This window comes from Ascaphus truei, unplaced genomic scaffold (genome assembly GCF_040206685.1).
Source record: "Ascaphus truei isolate aAscTru1 unplaced genomic scaffold, aAscTru1.hap1 HAP1_SCAFFOLD_705, whole genome shotgun sequence".
Taxonomy (NCBI): Eukaryota; Metazoa; Chordata; class Amphibia; order Anura; family Ascaphidae; genus Ascaphus; species Ascaphus truei.
In genome coordinates, this window is record NW_027457039.1 from 45,513 (window position 1) to 58,036 (window position 12,524).

The window sequence follows — 12,524 nt, forward strand, 5'->3', positions numbered from 1 at the left end:
GCAGAGCTATGCCAGGGCTTACTTAGATGACATTGCTGTCTTTAGTAATTCCTGGGAATCCCACATAGGACATGTAGCTGCGGTGCTGGATAGAATCAGGGAGGCTGGGCTTACCTTAAAACCCACTAAGTGTATGGTAGGTATGGCAGAAGTCCTGTACTTAGGGCACAGGGTGGGTGGAGGGCATTTCAAGCCAGAGCCAGCCAAGGTAGAAGCCATAGTTCAGTGGCCTGTTCCAAAAACCAAGAAACAGGTCATGGCCTTTTTGGGCACCGCAGGGTACTACAGGAAATTTGTCCCACAGTACAGCGCCGTGGCCAAACCCCTGACTGATCTGACTAAGAAGCAACTGCCTGTGCTTATTACCTGGTCTCCTGCCTGTGAAACTGCTTTCCAGGCACTGAAAGCTGCGCTTGCTGAGGCCCCCATCCTGGCTGCCCCAGATTATACCAAGCATTTTCTTATTCAGACTGATGCCTCAGACTTTGGTGTGGGGGCTGTGTTGAGCCAGGTGGGGGACGACGGCAAAGAGCACCCTGTGGTGTATCTCAGTCGCAAACTGCTCCCCAGGGAGGTGGCATATGCCACCATTGAAAAGGAGTGCTTGGCCATTGTGTGGGCACTCAAAAAGCTCCAGCCCTATGTCTATGGGAGGGCTTTCACGGTCATTACCGACCACAATCCCCTGAGCTGGCTACAGAGGGTATCAGGGGAAAATGCCAAACTGCTGAGATGGAGCTTGGCTTTGCAAGAATTTGAATTCACCATTCAGCACAAAAAGGGTAGTGAAAACAGCAATGCTGATGGACTTTCACGCCAGGACTATCCCTCTGAGACTGAATTCATTAATGGTGCCAGCAGTGCCCCACTCCCCGTCAGGGCCAGTGGGCCACAGGACACGCATTAAGAAGGGGAGGTGTAGAGGGAGAGAGGGGGTGGCCCGGTATTAAAGGGGTTGCACCCCATTTGGCCACCCCTGACCGCACCAGGGAGACAAGGGGTTAACTGGGCTGAGGTCCAGAAATGTGATGTAACCCTTGTTATGACATGTAAATGTATTTTCCCCTGTTCCATTGTAATGTCTGGTTACTCAGTGTTTGCATCACACACACACTAGAATCCATCCGGGAGCACAAGGGTTAATAATTCTTTAATGATTATAGCTCTTTGTGTAAGTTTCCCGCCTTTTCGGGCACCATTTTGCAGGTCCCCATTGGCCGCCATTAGGGCTCAATGCATTTCAATAGGAATTTGTGCTGTTTTCGTCCTGTTTCCTGTAGTGACCAGCAGGTGGCGTCCGAGAGGGAGAGCGGCGGTTTCCCATTGAAAGTCAATGGGCTCATTGACTTCAATGGAGATGCCTCGAGGTAACCTAGTTGGCTGCCGTCCAGACCGCAAACCGCAAAGCGGATACAATGTCCTTCAAAAGAGCTAAAATCACTGGGTCAAGTTCAACGTCAATTAGCGGGGAAATAAACTGTTTTAGGGCACCTAGGGATAAAATTCTTTTTGCCCCTAGTTCCTAAGCGTCCCCCCACTCGACCACCACCGGGTCCCCGAATCCTGGACCCCCGATAAGGGTCGAACCAGATAGAGCGGGTCGCGCCATAGGCTTTGCCGGCGGCGGCAGAAACGGCTCAGAAAAATGACTAAGTGAGAAATGCTGAATTTTAGGAATCCATATCTCCGGTTCCGGAGGGTTCAGCGGATCAGGGTTTGGGGTATCTGTAGCCACTGCTCCGGCATCGCTGCAGAACCATCCTTGACCCGCTTGGACCAACCCGACGGAGTATGGACCCCCTTGAAGTTCGGGACTTTTCCCATAAACTTCAATGGCAGAAAACCCCCATTGACTTCAATGGCGGCGATTTACCATTGAAAGTCTATGGCGGAGCTGCCCGTTGTTTTCAATGGGGATTTAGTGAAAAGCTGAGATTTCTTTTTCAATGGAGATTTTTGTATTAAAATGATTTAATGTGCATTGGTGTAACTCCGGTTTCTTAGGTTGTAGCAAGTCGCTTTTTGGACCATATGGTGTCCCAGTTCTGGCAATGCGAACTGGGAAGTTTGGACCTGCTAAACCTAACGGAACCGGATATTTTAATACGTTTATGTTTTATGCTTAATAGTGTATCTTAAGGTATGGACAAAGACCCAGAAGAGATTCTTTTGGGCCATAAGGTAGCAGATGGCCCTGGGGACGCCGCTATGTCTAGGATTTAAGTGCTGTTCAAAGAGTTTTATCACCCTCACTGTTTATCCGAAGCCCAAACCAGGGCAGGTCTTAAGTGTTCCAGTTAACACCTTTCAACAAAGGTTTTCCTGCCAGAACTCCAAATGGTAGACTGTCTGGCATTCCTGACGTAAATGTGGGGCTTCAGAAATGAGACCCCCAGAGTTCTACTGCGCATGTGCCAACTAGCAGGGGGGCATGGGTCAGAATGCTTTCCCACGTTAGTGAGTGGCTGGAGGTAATTGTAAACCAATCCCCTGTGCTTAAGGTTAAGAATAGAAGGAGAATGGTTTATAAACTGCTGTCCACCCATATATCCTTTGTCTTCGTTTGCTGATATGGTTACCTGATATCACCTGAATGATTTCCTCACTGCTGAAAGAAATGCTACATCATACTTCTCATTCCCCAACCCTTAAGTAAGTGTACTTCTTGTTCGTTACTGTATTATCTGTTGTGTTCACCTATATTCTAAGGAATAAATACAATTTATTATATCTTAAGCCTCGTTCAGTTCAAACCCAATTATTTTTGTGTAATATTAATAAGCCTGTGGAAGCTATCGTCACAAGGAGGTATTATAGTGTGTATTGTGGGGAGAATTAGTGTGTGTGTTGTTTGGGAGTGATATTCGGGAGGATTGTGTGTGCAGAAGGAAGAATGAGTGAGGGGGGAGTAAGGGAGCAGGATTGAATGAGAGGGGGTCATTGAGTGATAGCGGGGAGGGGAGGGAAGAGTGAGGAGAGTGGGTGTAGGAGGGAGCAGTGCAAGAGACCGTCGGGGGCAGAATACATGGTGAGAAGGGAGGCTGCCTAGAAGCATAAAAATCTACTTCACCACTGTTCTGTACTCTCTTCAATACTCTGTGTTACAGATCTCTCTGGCAAGAAATGGGGTCCAATGGCAAAGACTGCTCTAAATAAGATAGTATAAATGAACACAGAGAGAAATTCCAAAGAGTAACCCAAGAAAATACAAGTGAAATCTAATCGTAAGGTAATTAGTCCCATTAAGTGAAATACATAAAGGAATAGTCCATAAAAAAGCACAAAGGAAAAAAATAGGAGTACTTTATTGTGATGTTACATTTCAGAGAATATAAAATTATAGGAAAACAATTCCACTTTGTTCAGAAAACCAGAAAGTCTTGGTCCCAGGTGGACTGAATTTTTATTGCAAATAAGTTCCTTAATACACAAGTAAAGAATATAGTTACTTATTCTATTCTCTACTGTAAGACGTGCCACATTGCCCAATATTTGGGTACAGTGCCCAGATTGTGACCATGCACTACAGAGGTGAGATTCCCCCAACTCCAATTTGCTACACACTCCAAGAGAGATTATTGTGATCAGAGGTGGAATGAGAGGGGTGAGAAGGGTCGCTGCCCAGGGAGTAGCCTGACAGGGGGTACAGAAATCTCTTTTGGTGCATATATTGCGGAGCTGCATTGATTGACTTGTCAATCAGCTCTGCTGCCTATCCCATTGACATCATGATCCGGCACTGTGATCAGCTGCAGCGCTGACCCAGGTGTGTTAGTGCAGCACTTTACAGGGAGGGAACAGAGGTTGTGGATGACAGATGCTGGGGATAGGCCATGAGTACGGGCCAGAGTAAGGTGGAGACTTTCTGTACTCTGCATACAGGACACTGCATGCATGACAGTGTCTGTGTGTGTGTGTGTGTGTGTGTGTGTGTATTCCAAGTGTCAGTGTGCATAAGTAAGTGTGCTCTGTAAGTATGCCTGTGTGGCAGGTATAGGGGGGTGGTTCAGCTGGAGGAACTTATCCAGGCACAAAAGCACATAGATGCCCCAGATTATACCACCCCAAATGCTGATAATATCCTGCTGCACTTTACAGAAGATGATGCAGATGTCAGTGGGTGGTGGGTTCATTAAATCCATCCATCATATCATAGCCACACTGTGCATATGATGTACTGAATCAATCACAGGAAGACATCTCCATGGTAGGGGTAGAAGTTAACAGAATATGTCCAGCACTGTGGTGTGTAGCCCATAAATAATAATTGTGCACATTACAGAACATACTTGCAACTGCAAGATCATTTTGCTGCTTGTAGTGTTTGCTCTTGTCCTGTGCAGTGTTGTCGTAGATCCGTCTCTTCAGTGTTCACTGCAATAAAAGTAAGACATTGCATTAATATTACAGAAGTTTGGGAGCTGAAATCCCACTATGCTGCAGACATTTTCCCTTTGCATAAGATTCTTGTGATTATATCTCAATGATGATCAATAACAACTACATCATAACACAGCCGCTCAATACAAAATATGTATTTGCTATCAATGGTCATGGAGGCCAAACGTCACACAATGTACAGATATACTGCTGCGGCCGAGTTTATTCGAGCATTTGCCCGTTCTTGGCCGCAGCAGTAACCTGGCGCGCGCCGGAGGGTGCCGGGCGCACGCCGAAGCAGCGGAGGAGCGCCCTCCGATCGGGGCTTTCTCCCTTCCGCTGCCGGGTCCGTCGGGTCCCCCGGAACCCCCTGCCGCTGTCCCCCACATCGCGGGACACCAGTGCTCCCTCGGGGAGCCCTGGACGCGCGTGCAGGGGGCGCAGGCACCCGATGACGCGTGACCGTGCATCGGTGATGCGCGGCACGCTGAGGGAGTGCGGCTAGCACGCCGGGGCATCCCCCGGCTTGCGGTGCTAGCCGTGCTTCAATAAAACGTGTCGGTAGTGTAGCAAGGATTATTTCTTCCTCTGGTGCATTATGATGGGATGTGTTGTAAGATTCTGCATTATTAGCATCACTGAATCTTTTGGAAACCGAGTAATATTCTATGTTTTAATGCAATATTATGGATGATCAGCCGGTAAAATAAAGCTTACTGTATCTGTAGCCATGCTCTACCCATGATGTGCTGAATCAATGACTGCAGAGTGATTCAGAGTGGTAAACATGACTGGAACTCATCTCTGAATAGAGGACAGAACAGCAGTGCAGAGTAGGAGGTGAATGTATCTCAAATGGAAGACTTAGTAGCTGTGTGGGGAGTAGACAGTACAGACTGATCAAATAAATAGTTAAAGGAGTATCTTCAACATTACTTGGCTTTGTTATCAACATTGAAGTTTCTCTTGTTTTTTCTGTTCTTTAAATCACTACTACTGATGCCATGTGTAACCTGTACTGAGAGATATACTCTACTGGCCTAGATGAAACCATATGATGCAAACAGGATTCATCCCACTCCAGATTCATATGATTGCACCACTTCAACCTTTAATAAAACACATAGAACTACAGCAGTGCGCTACTGCACATGTTCTTGTTATGAATGGTAGTAGATGTGGTCCTTGGGTCAATACTTCATACAGCAGCCACACTCTACTCATGATGTATTGAATCAACAAAAACCTGCATGGTACAGATCACAGGAAGGGTAGAGTAGAGGGGAATATGTCCAATGCGAAACCCTTAGCAGCTGGATTGTGTGGAGTCAACAAAACGACAAATACTAAATGAGAAATATACACATTGCTTATCTGTCTCTGTGTAGTCATTTTCCTCCTCTTCAACTGTCTTTCAAAATTTCTCTTCTGACAGAAAAGAAACACATGGCTTCAATATTCACTGTTCTTCCCTCCTGAAATAAAAGTTAAGCATTGCATGGTTATGATCATACATACAATGAACCTTGCGCCAAACCATGTGATCCAAAGTAAATCCACCTCCCTCCCATAGCTGTGTTCCTTCTAGAGCTTCTACCACACAAGTCATTAATGTTCGTGACACTGTACTGCAGTCACAGTCTGCACACAAAGTACTGAATCAATTACATCACACTGAAAAGGCAGTCTACATGATGCAATAGTTAACCATAATAACTCTGTCATGCAAATGACAGGAAAACCTATATGTATATCATTAGGGGAGAGGGGAAAAATAATTAAAAAATAAGTGCGACAAATAAAAACAGATTATAGGAAAGTAAATCCTTGCCCTGGGAACTTTACAATCTAATAGAAATGTTAGAAGACTTAAAGAGAGGCAGCAGTTGGGGGAAGAAGTGCAGTAGATGACAATGCTTGTCCTTAATGGTGGGTACAATTAGTAGAAAGCACATCTTGGGAACAATAGTTGTTAGCAGTGACTGTGGGTGTGGGACAGTAGCCACGAGTCAAAGTTTTTGAAATGCTTGATTTAAGTCGTGAATTTTAAGATTGGTCTTACATGTGGGTGGAAGAGGTTATGTTGGCATATACTGAGTGTGAGGAAGTTTCACATGTACGGTGCAGTGATGGAAAATGGTTTCAGGCAAGTGAGAGAACAGTAGAGGTGAAAGAAGTTTACAGGAGACAGTTATGGTTATAGTGCAAGAGACAAGCAAGGGCATAACGAGAGATCAAAGATGATATGCAAGAAGGAGCAGATTAATGGAGAGCCTTAACAAAAAGGTAAGGAGGAGAACTTTGTAGGTGATACAAAAACTTGATGGGATGCCAGGACAGGGATTTAAGGAGATGAGCAGAGACTGTTGTGGAAGAAAGTGAGATAATTCAAGCAGCAGAGTTTTGCATAGGAGAAAGTTGTGAAGCATGGAGGCCTGTTAGTAGTATGTTAAAATAACCTATAGGATAACAGTATACATTGGAGTTTTAGCAGTAGGTTGAGAGGGGAAAGGGAAGATCTTGGCAATATTACAGAGAAAGAGGCAACACATTTTACCCATAGCCGTGCATGTGAATGGAGATGGAATTGAAGAGCCAAATGTTACTCCTATGCAACATGTTTGATGACAAGATAGATGGTAGTACTGTTTACTGTGATGGAGAAAGGGGATAATATGAGCCCAGTTTTAGACATTAAGTTTAAGGCAGTGGAGTGCCATCCATGAGCATATAGCCAGGAGACAACCCAAGAGTAGGGACTGGATTGCAGGAGTGAGAACAGGGGTGGATAGATTTGTGTGTGTATCATCCGCATAGAGATTATATCTAAGGCCAAAAGCATTGATGAAGTCACCAAATGATAGTATGTAGAGAGAAAGAGAGATCTCAGAACAGAGACCTGATGTATACCCACAGACAGATCAATAGAAGACGAAGACATGTTAGCAACAGAGATGGAGAATGTGTGACAGGAAAGTTATGATGAAAACCAGGATAGAACTTTGTTACTGATACCAAGAGAGAGTTTAGAATATGAAGGAGGAGAGTGATTGAGAGCATCAAACGCAGCCGATAGATCAAGTAGGATTAGTAGGGAAAAACCTTGGGAATTAGCTTTAAGCACAGTCTGTAGAACGTGCTGTACGAAAGGCAGGTTGTAAAGGATCCAGGAGGGCATGTGATTTAAGAATGTTGACACTAGCAATTAGAAGGCAAACAGCATGAGGGATACAGAGCGGTAGTTAGTAAGGCACATAGGGTGTAGTTTGTTTCTGACAAAAGGGTGACCGCTACAGGCTTAAAGTAAGAGGGCAAAAATCCAGAGAATAGGGAGAAATTGAAGATGTGGGTGAGAGTGGGGACTAAGAGATGCAGTAAGGTGTGAGGGGATACGATCTAGAGGGCATGTGGTAGAGGGAGAATAGAAGATGATTAGCTTCCAGCTCTGTAAGAGAAGAAAAGGAGTCAAGTGCAGAAGGAGATTTGGGTAGAAGGAGAGAAGGGGGAAGGACAGAAGGAATCTCCTTTTGGGTGGCATCCACCTTGCCTCTGAAGTAGTCAAATGCTTGAGGAGAAGTGAAGGAAGGATGGCAAGTGGGAGGAGAAGGTCAGTGGAGGGAGTCAAATACAGAGAAAAAAACAGCGTAAATTAAATTTGAGTGTTGATGAGTGTGGAAAAAAGTAGTGTATTTAGCCCTAGAGAGCAGCTTTATACAGGACAGGAGACATTTTTACTGTAGAAAAATCAAACAAAGTGTGAGATTTCCTCCGTAGGTATTAAGAACAGCGAGTGGAAGTGTGATGAGTGTGTTTGGGAATTTAGCCAAAGGTGTGGGTTAGAGGGATGAGTGTGTCAGAGCCTATAGGGGGCATATAGATAGGAGGATAGCATTGTAAGAGTTAATAAGATTGTTAGTTTAAGCAGAAAGAGAGAGAGAGAAGAGAGAAGAGAGGTTAGAGTAGATGTCAGAGGAGAGTTTAATTAAGCAGAGGCAAATCAGTGGGACAGGTAAGATGCGGTGAGGGGAATGACTGATTGTGACTGATGAGAGCAGAAGAGGTTATGTACAACTAGAGCCTTGTTAGTAAGAGTGGACATTCCAGAGGGCACAGGAGAAGGGAAGAGAAAAGTAAGGAAAGGAATGTGGATTACATTAGATAGGTTAACACTCTTAGTAGGGAGGCCTGATGTGTATATGAGCCGGTCCAAGATTATAAGAGATATCCCCCAACATCAGCGAGCATAGAAGGAGACACAGAGATAGGTGTAGAGAGAGACAGAGATAGGGATATGTAGAGAGAGAAGGGCATCAAGAGAATGAGACAGATAGGCGTAGAGAGAGGAGACATAGAGAGAGGGGGCTTTGAGAGGGGGGCGTAGAGAATGAGGGAAGGTGGAAGAGAATAGGATGTGCAGGAGAGCATTTCATTGAGCAGTGCAGAAATAGCTGCAATAGAGGTCTGTACAAATGGTGCTTTGTGTAGACACATGCAAAGGTAGGGGAAGGAAAGTGTATAGAACATGTGGATAAAAGCAGGAGTGTGGAAGTTAGAGAAATTAGAAAAGTTTTACAGAGCAGTGAGGAAACAGTAAACAGAAAGAACAAGAGAGAGGTTACATTGGGATGACGTGCTGTGGTAGAGAGAAATGCTAGGAGAGAGCCTCCAGATATTAGAGGACATGAATTGAGAGAGCAAATGTATAAATCAAAACCGGAGGGGGAGGTATAGCACGAAAGCTTGCACAGCAGTTGATGAAGATTATAGTCTTAAAGTTGCGTGTACCTGTCAGGGCACTCAAGAAGGTCAATGCTCACAAGTGCAGAGTTCATGAAGAAATGCTGAATCCAGTTCCCCTCCAATTTAATTTTAATATAACTTTTTCATTCTTCATTACTGCAAAAAGCAAACAAAACAAAACCACATTGCATTACTATTTTCAAAATGGATTGAATGACATATTCAACAGTAACTGTGTGATGCCAATATTGCCTTCTCACTCGTAGGCCAGTACGGTCAGGTACCCAGTACTGATAAAACAATAAGTGCCCGTACTAAGTACCAATATGAATTATAAGGAAATGTAAAATCTCCAGGTCTCTCTCCATCTCTGCAACAGATATATGGATAAGCCCATATTAAGGCATCACGTGACCGGAGCCGTCACTGACTGGGTATACGCAAAGATGCAGGGAGATGCAAAGAAAGGGAGGGAGAGAGACAGGGAGAAGATGGGAAACGGAGGGAGGCACGGATGGCAGGCCTCTCTCTTTCACTGGTGCATGCAAGGAGCTGGTCCCAACATCCACAAAGTGTGTGTGTATTATTGGTTGTGTTTTATGGCGGTAGGAGGATAGTGTGTATATTGTGTGTGTGTGGGAGTATTATATTGTGTGTAGGGTATTATAGTGTGTATATTATGTTGAGGTGCAGAGGAGAGTGTTAGATTGGGTATCTTGTGTTAGGGGGTATTGTGTATATTGTGTTTAAGACTATAATATTATTGGGGAGATTATTATTGAGGAGGTATTAAAGTGTGTATTGTGGGGAGTATTAGTGTATGTATTATTTGTGGGTGACAGATGCTGTGGGTAGGCCAAGAGTACGGGCCAGACTAAGGTGGAGACTTTCTGTACTCTGCATACAGGACTCTACATGCACTGCAGAGGTGAAATTCCCCCAACTCCAATTTGCTACACTCTCCAAGAGAGAATATTGTGATCAGAGGTGGAAGATGAGCAGGGTCACTGCCCAGGGAGTAGCCTGTCAGGGGGCATGGAAATCTCTTTTGGTGCGTATGTTGCCACGTGGCATTGATTGACCGGTCAATTAGCACTGCTTCCTATCACAGTGACATGATCCGGTGCTGTGATCGGTTGCAGCGCTGACCAAGGTGTGTTAGTGCAGCAATTTACAGGGAGGGAACAGAGGTTGTGGGTGACAGATGCTGGGGGTAGGCCAAGAGTACGGGCCAGAGCAAGGTGGAGATATTCTGTACTCTGCATGCCCATCCTGCATGCCCAGGACTCTGCATGCATGCCAGTGGCTGTGGGGTGTGTGTGTGTAGGTATGCCAAGTGTCAGTGTGCATAAGTAAGTGTGCTGTGTGTGTAAGTAAGTTTGCCTGTGTGGCAGGAGGTGTAGGGGGGTGGGGGGCGGGGGGCGGTTCAGCTGGAGGACTTTACCCAGCACAAAAGCACATAGATGCCTCTGATTATATCACCCCAAATGCTGATAATATCCTGCTGTAGATGCACTTTACAGAAGATGATACAGATGTCATCAGTGTTTGGTGGGTTCATTAAATCAATCCATCATATAATAGCCACACTGTGCATATGATGTACTGAATCAGTAACACCAATCACAGGAAGACATCTCCATGGTAGGGGTAGTGTTGAAGTTAACAAAATATGTCCAGCACTGTGGTGTGGAGCCCATACATAATAATTGTGCACATTACCAGAACAACATATTGTCAACTGCATGATCATTTTGCTGTTGTAGTAGATCCGTCTCTTCGGTGTTCACTGCAATAAAAGTAAGACATTGCATTAATATTACAGAAGTTTGGGGGCTGAAATCCCACTATGCTAATGACAGTTTCCCTTTGCATAAGATTCTTGTGATTATATCTCAATGATGATCAATAACAACTACATCATAACACAGCTGCTCTATACAGAATATGTATTTGCCATCAATGGTCATGGAGGCAATATGTCACACAATGTACATATATAGCAAGGATTATTTCTTCCTCTGGTGTATTATGATGGGAGGGTGAGATTCTGCATTATCAGCATCAGTAAATCTGTAGGAAACTGAGTGATATTCTATTTTTTGATGCAATATTAGGGTAAAATAAAGCTTGCTGTATCTATAGCCATGCTCTACCCATGATGTGCTGAATCAATGACTGCAGAGCGATTTAGAGTGGTAAACATGACTTGAACTCATCTCTGAATAGAGGGTAGCACAGTAGTGCAGAGTAGAAGGTGAATGTATCTCAAATGGAAACCCTTAGCAGCTGTGTGGGGAGTAGACAGTACAGACTGACCAAGTAAATAGTAAAAAGTAGTAACTTCAACATTACTTGGTTTTGTTCTCCACTCCTGTTTTTCTGTTCTTTAAATCACTAATACTGATGCCATATGTAACCTGTACTGAGAGTTATATACTCTACTGGCCTAGATCAAATTAAATGATGCAAACAGGATCCCTCCCACTCAAGATTCATATGATTGCACCACCTCAACCTTTCATAGCAATAACATAGAACTGCAGCAGTGCGCTACTGCACATGTTCTTGTTATGAATGGTAGTAGATGTGGTCCTTGGGTCAGTACTTCATACTGTAGCCACACTCTATTCATGATGTATTGAATCAACAAAAATCTGCATGGTACAGATCACAGGAAGGGGTGGAGTAGAGGTGAATATGTCCAATGCGAAACCCTTAGCAGCCGGATTTTTTGGAGTCAATAAAACGACAAATACTAAATGAGAAATATACACATTGCTTATCTGTCTCTGTGTAGTCATTTTCCTCCTCTTCAACTGTCCTTCAATTTTCTATTTTGCAAGAAAATGAACACATGGCTTCAATATTCACTTCTGTTCTGCAGTCTTTCCTCTTGAAATAAAAAAGTTAAGCATTGCATTATTATTATAATTATTATTGACGATACATACAATGAACCTTGCTCCAAACCATGTGATACAAAGCAAATCCACCTCCCTCCCACAGCTGTGCTCCTTCTAGAGCTTCTACCACACAAGTTATTCATGTCAGTGAAACTGTACTGCAGTCCCGGTCTGCACACAATCTACTGAATCAATGACATCACACTGTGTCACACAATGTCATGCTAACGACAGGAAACAATCTTTGTATATATCTTTGTATATATAATAATAATAATAATAATAATAATAAAAAAAATAAGACAGGACAGACACTCCTACATTGCAATCAATAGAAAATAACTGGGACAGGCACTTCAAGGATGCATACGGTCCCGGATAAACTGTAGCTACCTATACACGTGTGCCTTGTCTCTAGACTCTGCATATATCTCTATTTATATACCACCCATTGTGTACTCAGCGCTTTACAAGAGAGACCAAAAAGTACAGGAAATT

General features: G+C 44.0%; 1 long non-coding RNA gene across 1 annotated transcript; it reads right to left on the minus strand.

Annotated features, from left to right (window-relative positions):
• Positions 1 to 3,373: 3,373 nt before the first annotated feature.
• LOC142486010 (uncharacterized) lies at positions 3,374 to 12,020 on the minus strand. The gene is made up of 5 exons (XR_012798758.1): positions 11,898 to 12,020; positions 10,843 to 10,909; positions 9,166 to 9,276; positions 5,746 to 5,855; positions 3,374 to 4,374 (listed from the first exon to the last, which is right to left on the minus strand). It is a non-coding gene; the product is annotated as an uncharacterized LOC142486010 (long non-coding RNA).
• Positions 12,021 to 12,524: the final 504 nt, after the last annotated feature.